Source organism: Pinus tabuliformis, chromosome Q (genome assembly GCF_031772625.1).
Source record: "Pinus tabuliformis cultivar Carrire ecotype Pingquan chromosome Q, CPIR1, whole genome shotgun sequence".
NCBI classification, from domain to species: domain Eukaryota; kingdom Viridiplantae; phylum Streptophyta; class Pinopsida; order Pinales; family Pinaceae; genus Pinus; species Pinus tabuliformis.
The window spans coordinates 155,605,674-155,613,524 of record NC_142296.1 but is presented as its reverse complement, the minus strand read 5'-3'; the positions used below and the strand labels follow the sequence as shown (position 1 = coordinate 155,613,524).

The following is a 7,851-nucleotide window of genomic DNA, read 5'->3' as shown; positions in this document are numbered from 1 at the left end:
TCTTCTTCTATTTTGTGATTTGGTTGCATAACAATATACCTGTAAGCTTCTATGATAGTGATCTGACCCATCACAAATTTACCATCCCACTTAAACATATCTTTCATCTCCTACAAAGTGATACCATCCAAGTATAAATTGTCCACATGCTTGTTCCATGTCTTAGCCAAATCACCATATAAACCTAAGTCCCGAGAGCATATCCAAGATGGATATAGGAAGGTGGAATCATGTGATACTTTTATTTGATTTAAGAAATAAATACCCAAATTATGAATGTACTTGATAAGCGCAATAGGCATAGAAATGGTATCCGGCCCAATATCCAACAAAGAACCTGATCCAATATCCCATCTTAGATTCCTAATCAACCATTGTTTAATTTTCATCAAGTTGTTCCAAATATATGAAATAGAGTATGGAGCTTAGGCCCCATCCTTTATCCACTCTAATACATACTGATTTTTAAGGTATTTATCCTTTATAATCCCCTTCCATCTGCTAGTTCCATTTATAACATGCCATGAGCTCTTTAGCAACAATGCCCATTTTGTTAGAAAATTATATATTACGGAGCAATGGAACACATAAAATATTGCAGAAATATAAACACAGAAAATGCATAAAACAAGAGAGACACAGATATACGTGGTTCACCCAGTTTGGGCTACGTCCACCCCGAACAGCCAGTCCTTCCTTTCTATTATCCAGCAAAATGAAGAGACACAGCCTACAACAAACCCGCTGTAATATCCTCTGTTTTCTCTCACAGTCTCACCTGTTTGTTTCTCGCTCACAGAATACACATCTATATCTCAACCTCCAATACAATGCCCTCATACAAAGAGAGGGGTTGCCTTCTAGGACAAAAAACCCTAAACTAAACATAAGTTCTAACGTCAGATCATCTGCCTAATGAACGGCCCAGATTGACTAGAAATTACTATACTTTTACAAGGAAATTTTACATTTGTTTTTAGCTTCAGGGGCGCTGCCCCCGAGCCCCCGCCGGGGGACCATTGGCCCCCGGACCCCCCAGCCGGGGGGGATCGGCCCCCCTGGACCCCCGCAGGGGGGACAAGTCCCCCCCGCACCCCCCCGCGTGGAGGGGTGTACAAACTTCCTAGGGTATACATCCGGCTGAAACAAAAGACCTCTGAACAATCATGCTCCACACACAACACGTTTGAATTTCTCAATATTTTTTATACCCCATCCTGTGTCCTTAATCGTCATAAAAATTTCCTCCAAGAGAATAAGATGATTCCTTTTTACATCTTTGGAATCCACCCAGATAAATTTGGAAATAATAGAGTTTATCCGCCTAATGATTTTTTTGGGCATCATATAAAAATGCATCCAATATACAACAATACTTTGCAATACAGACTACACCAGGACCAACCTTCCTCCAATAGTCAACCATTTATGTGCCCATGATGGCAGTTTGCATTCAAATTTATCAATCAACCAACACCAATCTCTCAACCCATAGTTATTTGGTTTGAGGATGAACTTGAGGTATTTGAAACCCTTGTCCATTAAGACCATCTCCACACCAAATATATTATCAATCTCTAAAATAATGACCTCATCCGGTGATGGAGCAATTAGATGAGGTTTATTTTTTTCTCATATAGAGACCTGAAGCATCTCCAAAAGAGTAGATAATTTGGTGCAAATATATCCATTATTCAATTGAAATCTTCCCAATAAAAAGGATATCATCCACAAAATAAGTTGAGCAATGGAAATATTTTGGGAGATCTAAAACCCTGAAAGAGACCCCCTACATTGCGCCTTTGTAATAATTTTTCTCATCCCGTCAATTAGCACTAAAAACAAGAGAGGGGATAGTGAACATCCATACCTTAACCCCCTCGATGCCTTGAAAAACCAAGAAGACACCCCATCAATTAATATAACAAAATTTTACAGAGATGAGGTAAACCATAATCCAATCGACAACCCACACTGAAAGGTCAATATTATGCAAACCCATCCTCAAATAATCCCAATCCACACAATCATATGCTTTGATCAAATCCAATTTTAGCATAAGTGCATCCCTCTTTTTAACCTTAATAGAATGCAAACATTCCTATGCAATAGCCACTACATCCTATATCTGCATATTTTCGAAGAACCCAAATTGTTCTGGAGTAATAAATTTTGATAGTGTATCTTTTAACCGAGATGTAATAATCTTGGAAATCATTTTATACACAATATTGCATAGAGAAATAGGCTTGTAATCCATAAATGTTGTAGGAATGGATGATTTAGAAATCAAAGTGATAAAGGTGGAATTCAACACACTAGAGATCAAAAAGGAGGTCCCCGATTCCTTCGCTAAAAGTAGTATATTTGCCCCCTTGATATCCAAGAAAAGAAGAAATAATTCCACTCGCCACTCATATGGACAAGAGCTCTTGGCCTTGGCGAATGACTTAAGAACAATTACCATTTCATCTAATCTGACCGATCACCCAATATTTGTATTATCTTCCTCATTAAACATAATAGGATATGAATGGATGACCCTTAACTGATTATCAATATCCACCTTCTCCCTGGCACAATATAGGTTTCCAAAATGTCGAACAAACTATTTATGTAGGTCCTTAAGAGAGGTAATACTCCTGCCCTCAACATCCTTCAGCTCCCAAATGGCATTTTCTCTTTTCCTTTATGTAGCAAAATTGTGAAAAAACTTAGTGTTTTTATCACCTCCATCGATCCAAATGGCATGGACTTTAAGCCACCATTCATCCTCTTGTTGCGTCAAGGTTAGTCGTTTACACCCTTCAAGATCAACAACCAATTTCTTCTGCGCATCAGAGAAGAAGCTTGGATCCAATGGATCCAAAATCACCAAAAGCTTAATATCTAAGTCAACTAATTCTTGGAGATTATTTCTCCTTTTTACTTTTTTCCAACTCCAAACCACCTTCTTTAGAGAAATTAATTTTCAACTGACCGCATCCATCTAAGAAGTCTCCACATGTTGATACCCTTTTAACCAAGTAGTCTAAACCAGATCTTCAAAATCCATGCCCTTTAACAATATGTGATTAAATTAAAAAGGAAGTCATTTCCTGTCACTTCCCCCTCCCCCCCCCGCCCCGCCATTGGAGAATAATACTATCATGATCTGACAACATAACTATAATAACTCCATAATGCATTAGACCAATATGCTCCCCCAGATTTTCATGGACCATCAAACAGTCCAATCTTTTTGCAATCCCATCTAGTCCAGTATTTCCATTTCTCCAAATAGGCATAATATGGTCTATCATAATATCCACAAAATGGTGCATCCCAAAAATTTCCTTAAAGAAACCCCCTGTTAGCGCTCGAATCTGCCTGAGGCTGAATGAAGGCGAGGTTCAAGGAAACATAAAAACAAGCTCAGCCTCGTAGCTAGCCCTACGAGGATAGGAGAGGGCTCTCTCCGGGTCTATCTCAATAAAATGATCAATAGAGTCCGAGATGAATTAAAATGGGAACTGATTTAGGCTAGTAAAATGAATTTGAATGAGGGACATTTGATTTAATGACTAAGTTGCTGGGCTGCATGGGACAAGGACAACATGAGCAGAGATTTAACCAAAGGCACAGGATATTTCATAAGGTGAGATAAGCATGAGGTTTTAGCAATCGAATTGAATTTAAATGGGGTGAAAAGATTGTTTAAGAAAGCTGAAAAGGGCATTAATGTATGAATCCTTTCCAGGCAGAAGAAAACACATAAAGACTGAACACTTCCTCAAGGCAGAGCAATGACTGAATTCTACCTTTCTCACTTAAAAGTATTCAGTTGGAAACGATCATGAATGAAATGCAAAACATCACAGAATACATATGAAACAGAGAGAAAAACACATGCCAAAACTCATACCGCAAGAATCTTATTAATCAGAGATGCACCATTTAATTATTTCTCTATCAATCTGTACAACCAAACGCTGAGTTATTCCTCCACCATTTCCCAGAACTCAGAACTCTCCTTACAAATGATTTTTTAATACAATAAATAGACTTAGAGCCTGGGAAAGCGAATCGATGAAAATAAGGGGCAGTTTCACCTAAAATCATGAAAATAGGACAAGACTGCTCTAAAAAGGAGCAGCGTTACATTTTGTTTGTTGATGACCAATTAGAATGCAGAAACTGTAATGTAGAGCCTCTGAAATCGTAACTGAAAACCAAAATAGGCAATCGAACCTATCTTTCTGCATGGTAGTTGTTCTTTATTCAATTTTGAGTTTGACTGTCACCATATCGTGAGCCAGCTGTAGTTACCCCATCACCGCCTCCAGCATTTGATAACTGCCCAAATTCTTTGGTATACTGCCCATTAAATTATTCATCGACAGGTCTATATATCTGAGATTATTACATTTCCCAAGGCTCGAGGGGATTCTCCTTTCCAGATGATTGCTAAATAAGAAACAATAAAAGGCCTGAAACTTCAAGAAGCAACACCTGTAGCGTAGATCCCATAACTGAAGATAAACATAAGCAATCGAATCATATTTTTTTTTTGCCATGGTGGATATCAACGTTTACATTTAGGCGTTCGGTGCTTTGACCGTTTCAGCTCCCTTTTCTTTCTGTTTGCCAAAAATACACCTGGTTGAGTAAAAACCGTCATGAGGGATTCGAATCCCTATTTCCATATATTCTCTCCATTTATCCACCTGGCGATTAACAAATCGGGCGCATCTGATAACTGTTGTGCATGATCAGGTGTGAAAATAGTTTATGAATCTGGCGGACTTGTTTCAAATGCCACATGTATCGCATGTAATCTTCATTGGCGGTCTGATTTCTGATGATTTCACCACGAATACCATCAGAACCTCGCCATGTCTCTTTGTGTTGTTGAAAATTGCAAAAATAGAAGTAGTTTCGATAACAATTTTTTGGAAATGTCGTCCTGTTTTTTGAATGCCTGGATTTGTACATAAAAACTGCCATTCGGAGCTATATGGAGCACCCTAAAATTCTCGTCCCAATTCTCAAACCCACGAGTAACAGAATGTCATATTTGTTGTAATTTTGGGCCGGAGCTCCATAAGGTCCATCGATGTAAAGCTTGGGAAATCTGCATACTGGGACTCCATTGTCAGCTACCAGTGTAGTGTCAGCCCTCAGTAGACCACTTTTATTGGCAGTAGGGGGTTCACAAACCCTAGAAAATATCCTCTTAAGTTCTGTTGTCCAATCACCCAAGGTTCGGATGTGGACACTCAAGTAATCGTCTCTTGAAGCATGAGGATTTTAACGGATTTGCAACCTGATCTGAAATCTCTCAGAGTTCTTTCTCCACCATATAACCACACTGGAACTGCAAGGTACATCCATGTCATTTTCTTGTACCATTTGTGGTTGAGGTACAAATATATACCATGGACTATCAACAGCACATAGACGATTACGAATAAGTGGTGTGAATACCAAAAAGCATTGAATCCTGTAAGCCTTTTCAATGGTTTTGGAAGATTAAGTTTATTCCTTCTGAACCACGGAGTGGCCAGAACGAATGCAATTTCCATGAAGACCACCATAATAACACCTATAACGCCCTCAACTCCTTTGACAAACCACCAGTAGTTGGGAGGCCTGTTATGTCCAATGAACGGTTGCAAGGGCACATATTGCTCATTTGATGCATGGAGAAGACGGGGAAAATCACATGTTAAATGTGCTCCTGCATGAAGCCCCACTCCTATTGCTATTGCTACTGCAATTACCTTGTGGAAATTGAGATTGTCGTCAAATGGAACTGCTAACACCAAGCTTGGTCTTATTGCGGAGCCATGTAATGGTATTTCTACAAACAGGAAGCAAAATCAATGCCATGTTAAATTTGAGTGTCTCTGTAGCTCCCTTAGCCGTACATACGCAGTAATCCATCACATGGTATAATGTTATGTGCCTGTATTGTATGAATTTCCATGTAAATAGACCTGCAAGTATACAAAGCCATAACAGAAGAACCCAGATGCGTTGCCAATTGTCTTCAACAAAGAATTTTGTTTTCTGCAACCACCTTTCAACTGGATTGTTTATCTTGGTGGGCGCCAACTTCTGGCTTATCATTTGGCTCAAATTAACGCTGGTGTTCCCACGTTTTGCATTTTCATTTGGAACCTCCAGCAGCAAAAACTCCAGATTTTGAATCTCAATGTATCCCAAATGATCAGGGTCTAGTTCTTCCATGATGAGTGCTGCATACTCTTTTTCTTGTTCTTTTAACTTGGAAATCTTGCTCGCAGATGCACTGAGCATGATAACCTCTTTGACTTCTTCTTCTAAACTAATAAGTTATGGTCGTTTCTTATAGTACATCTCTGCACGTTTGGCAAAGGAGTCTGCATCTTCTTCTATAAGTTTCATCATGTCTTTAACTTTGAGATCCATATTTGCCAAGTTGTCCTTAAGCCATCTCGAATGTTTTGGACTTACGTGGCCATCCCACCACCAAGAATGTGAATGATTAATGTTGCTGTCAGATACCTCCTTAATTCTATCTTGGTTGATTTAGAAAGAATTTAATGACACTCCAAACTGCTTTCTTTCTTGTAAATACCTGTGACACATATCATAGACACCCATTGCGATACCAATGGGCTGCCAAGCAACCATCACACGTGATACAACAAGCACCCTGTTTGTATCTTGAAAAGAATTGATATCTCGCAATCTATCTTCGTCAGCAACAAAAACACCTGTCAAAGTAATGTCCCCATTCTGAACACACCTCAGCCCAATTTTATTCTTCATTTTCGCTACCCTCAGCCCAGGAGCACCCTTTCTCACAATAAACCCGTTGATTTGATTTGTGGTTGTATTCCTGGCAAAAACTATAAGTATGTCTGCAAAGGTATTGTTTCCGATCCATCGTTTTTGGCCATCTAACTTCCAACCACCTTCCACCTTGGTTGCTGTTGTGTTCAAAGAGCGTGCATCACTGCCATAGTTGGATTCAATCAAAGCCCAACATGCTATAATATCAAGTCGAGCTGAAGCTGGTAGGTATTTTTTTTTCTTTTGATCCTCACTTCCACACATTGAAATTGTAACCATCATAAATGTAGAACAGCTAGCATCTACCCTTGCAAGTTCACTCATTGCAAGAGCACTCCCAAGAATAGATAATCCAGGGTAGCCATAGCCCTTAATGGTGCCTCCAGCCACTTTAATGTTCGCGAGCTTTGGCACAATCTCAAATAGAAATTCTGCTCGTTCCCAGTGCTTTAAAATTACAGGGGCAATTTCTGTTTCTGCAACTTCCCTTACTTTCATACGAAGTGCCTTGGTCCACGAACATAATCACTTGCAAAACTTCGCGTAATAAACCACGCCACATGGAGAGCATGGTAGTTTGAATCAAAGACGAGAAGAGTGTACAAAGGATACTTGAGCTTGTTAATTTCAATTGTTGTGTTAGCTGCTATGAGACTATTGTTACCAAAGCGAATCATTTGCTGCAATTGCCATTCTGTTTGAATACCCAGAATGAAGGAATCTGTATTAGAAGAATCCTAATAGAAAAACACATTCTTTGGATGTCTTTCGACTTCATATTCGAACACTGGATAGATCATCCGGGTACAATTCATATGTGGACCGCTTCTGAACTGAAGAATGTATGATAGTGCTGTCGAAAAGATGATTTGAACTGAAAAATCACAAAACAATGATGAATTCAGGGTGAAAGGCTCAACGCGCCGCACACACTCCCAGTGCGCCGCGCGCACACAAAAATGCACTGACAAATGATGCCCAGTGTGCCGCGCACACTCTATGCACCGCACGCTCTTTGTATGCGCCGCGCAT

At 39.5% G+C, this 7,851-nt stretch overlaps 1 pseudogene; it reads right to left on the bottom strand.

Annotated features, from left to right (window-relative positions):
* Window positions 1-4,992: 4,992 nt before the first annotated feature.
* On the bottom strand, window positions 4,993-7,851 carry LOC149218726 (respiratory burst oxidase homolog protein B-like; annotated as a pseudogene).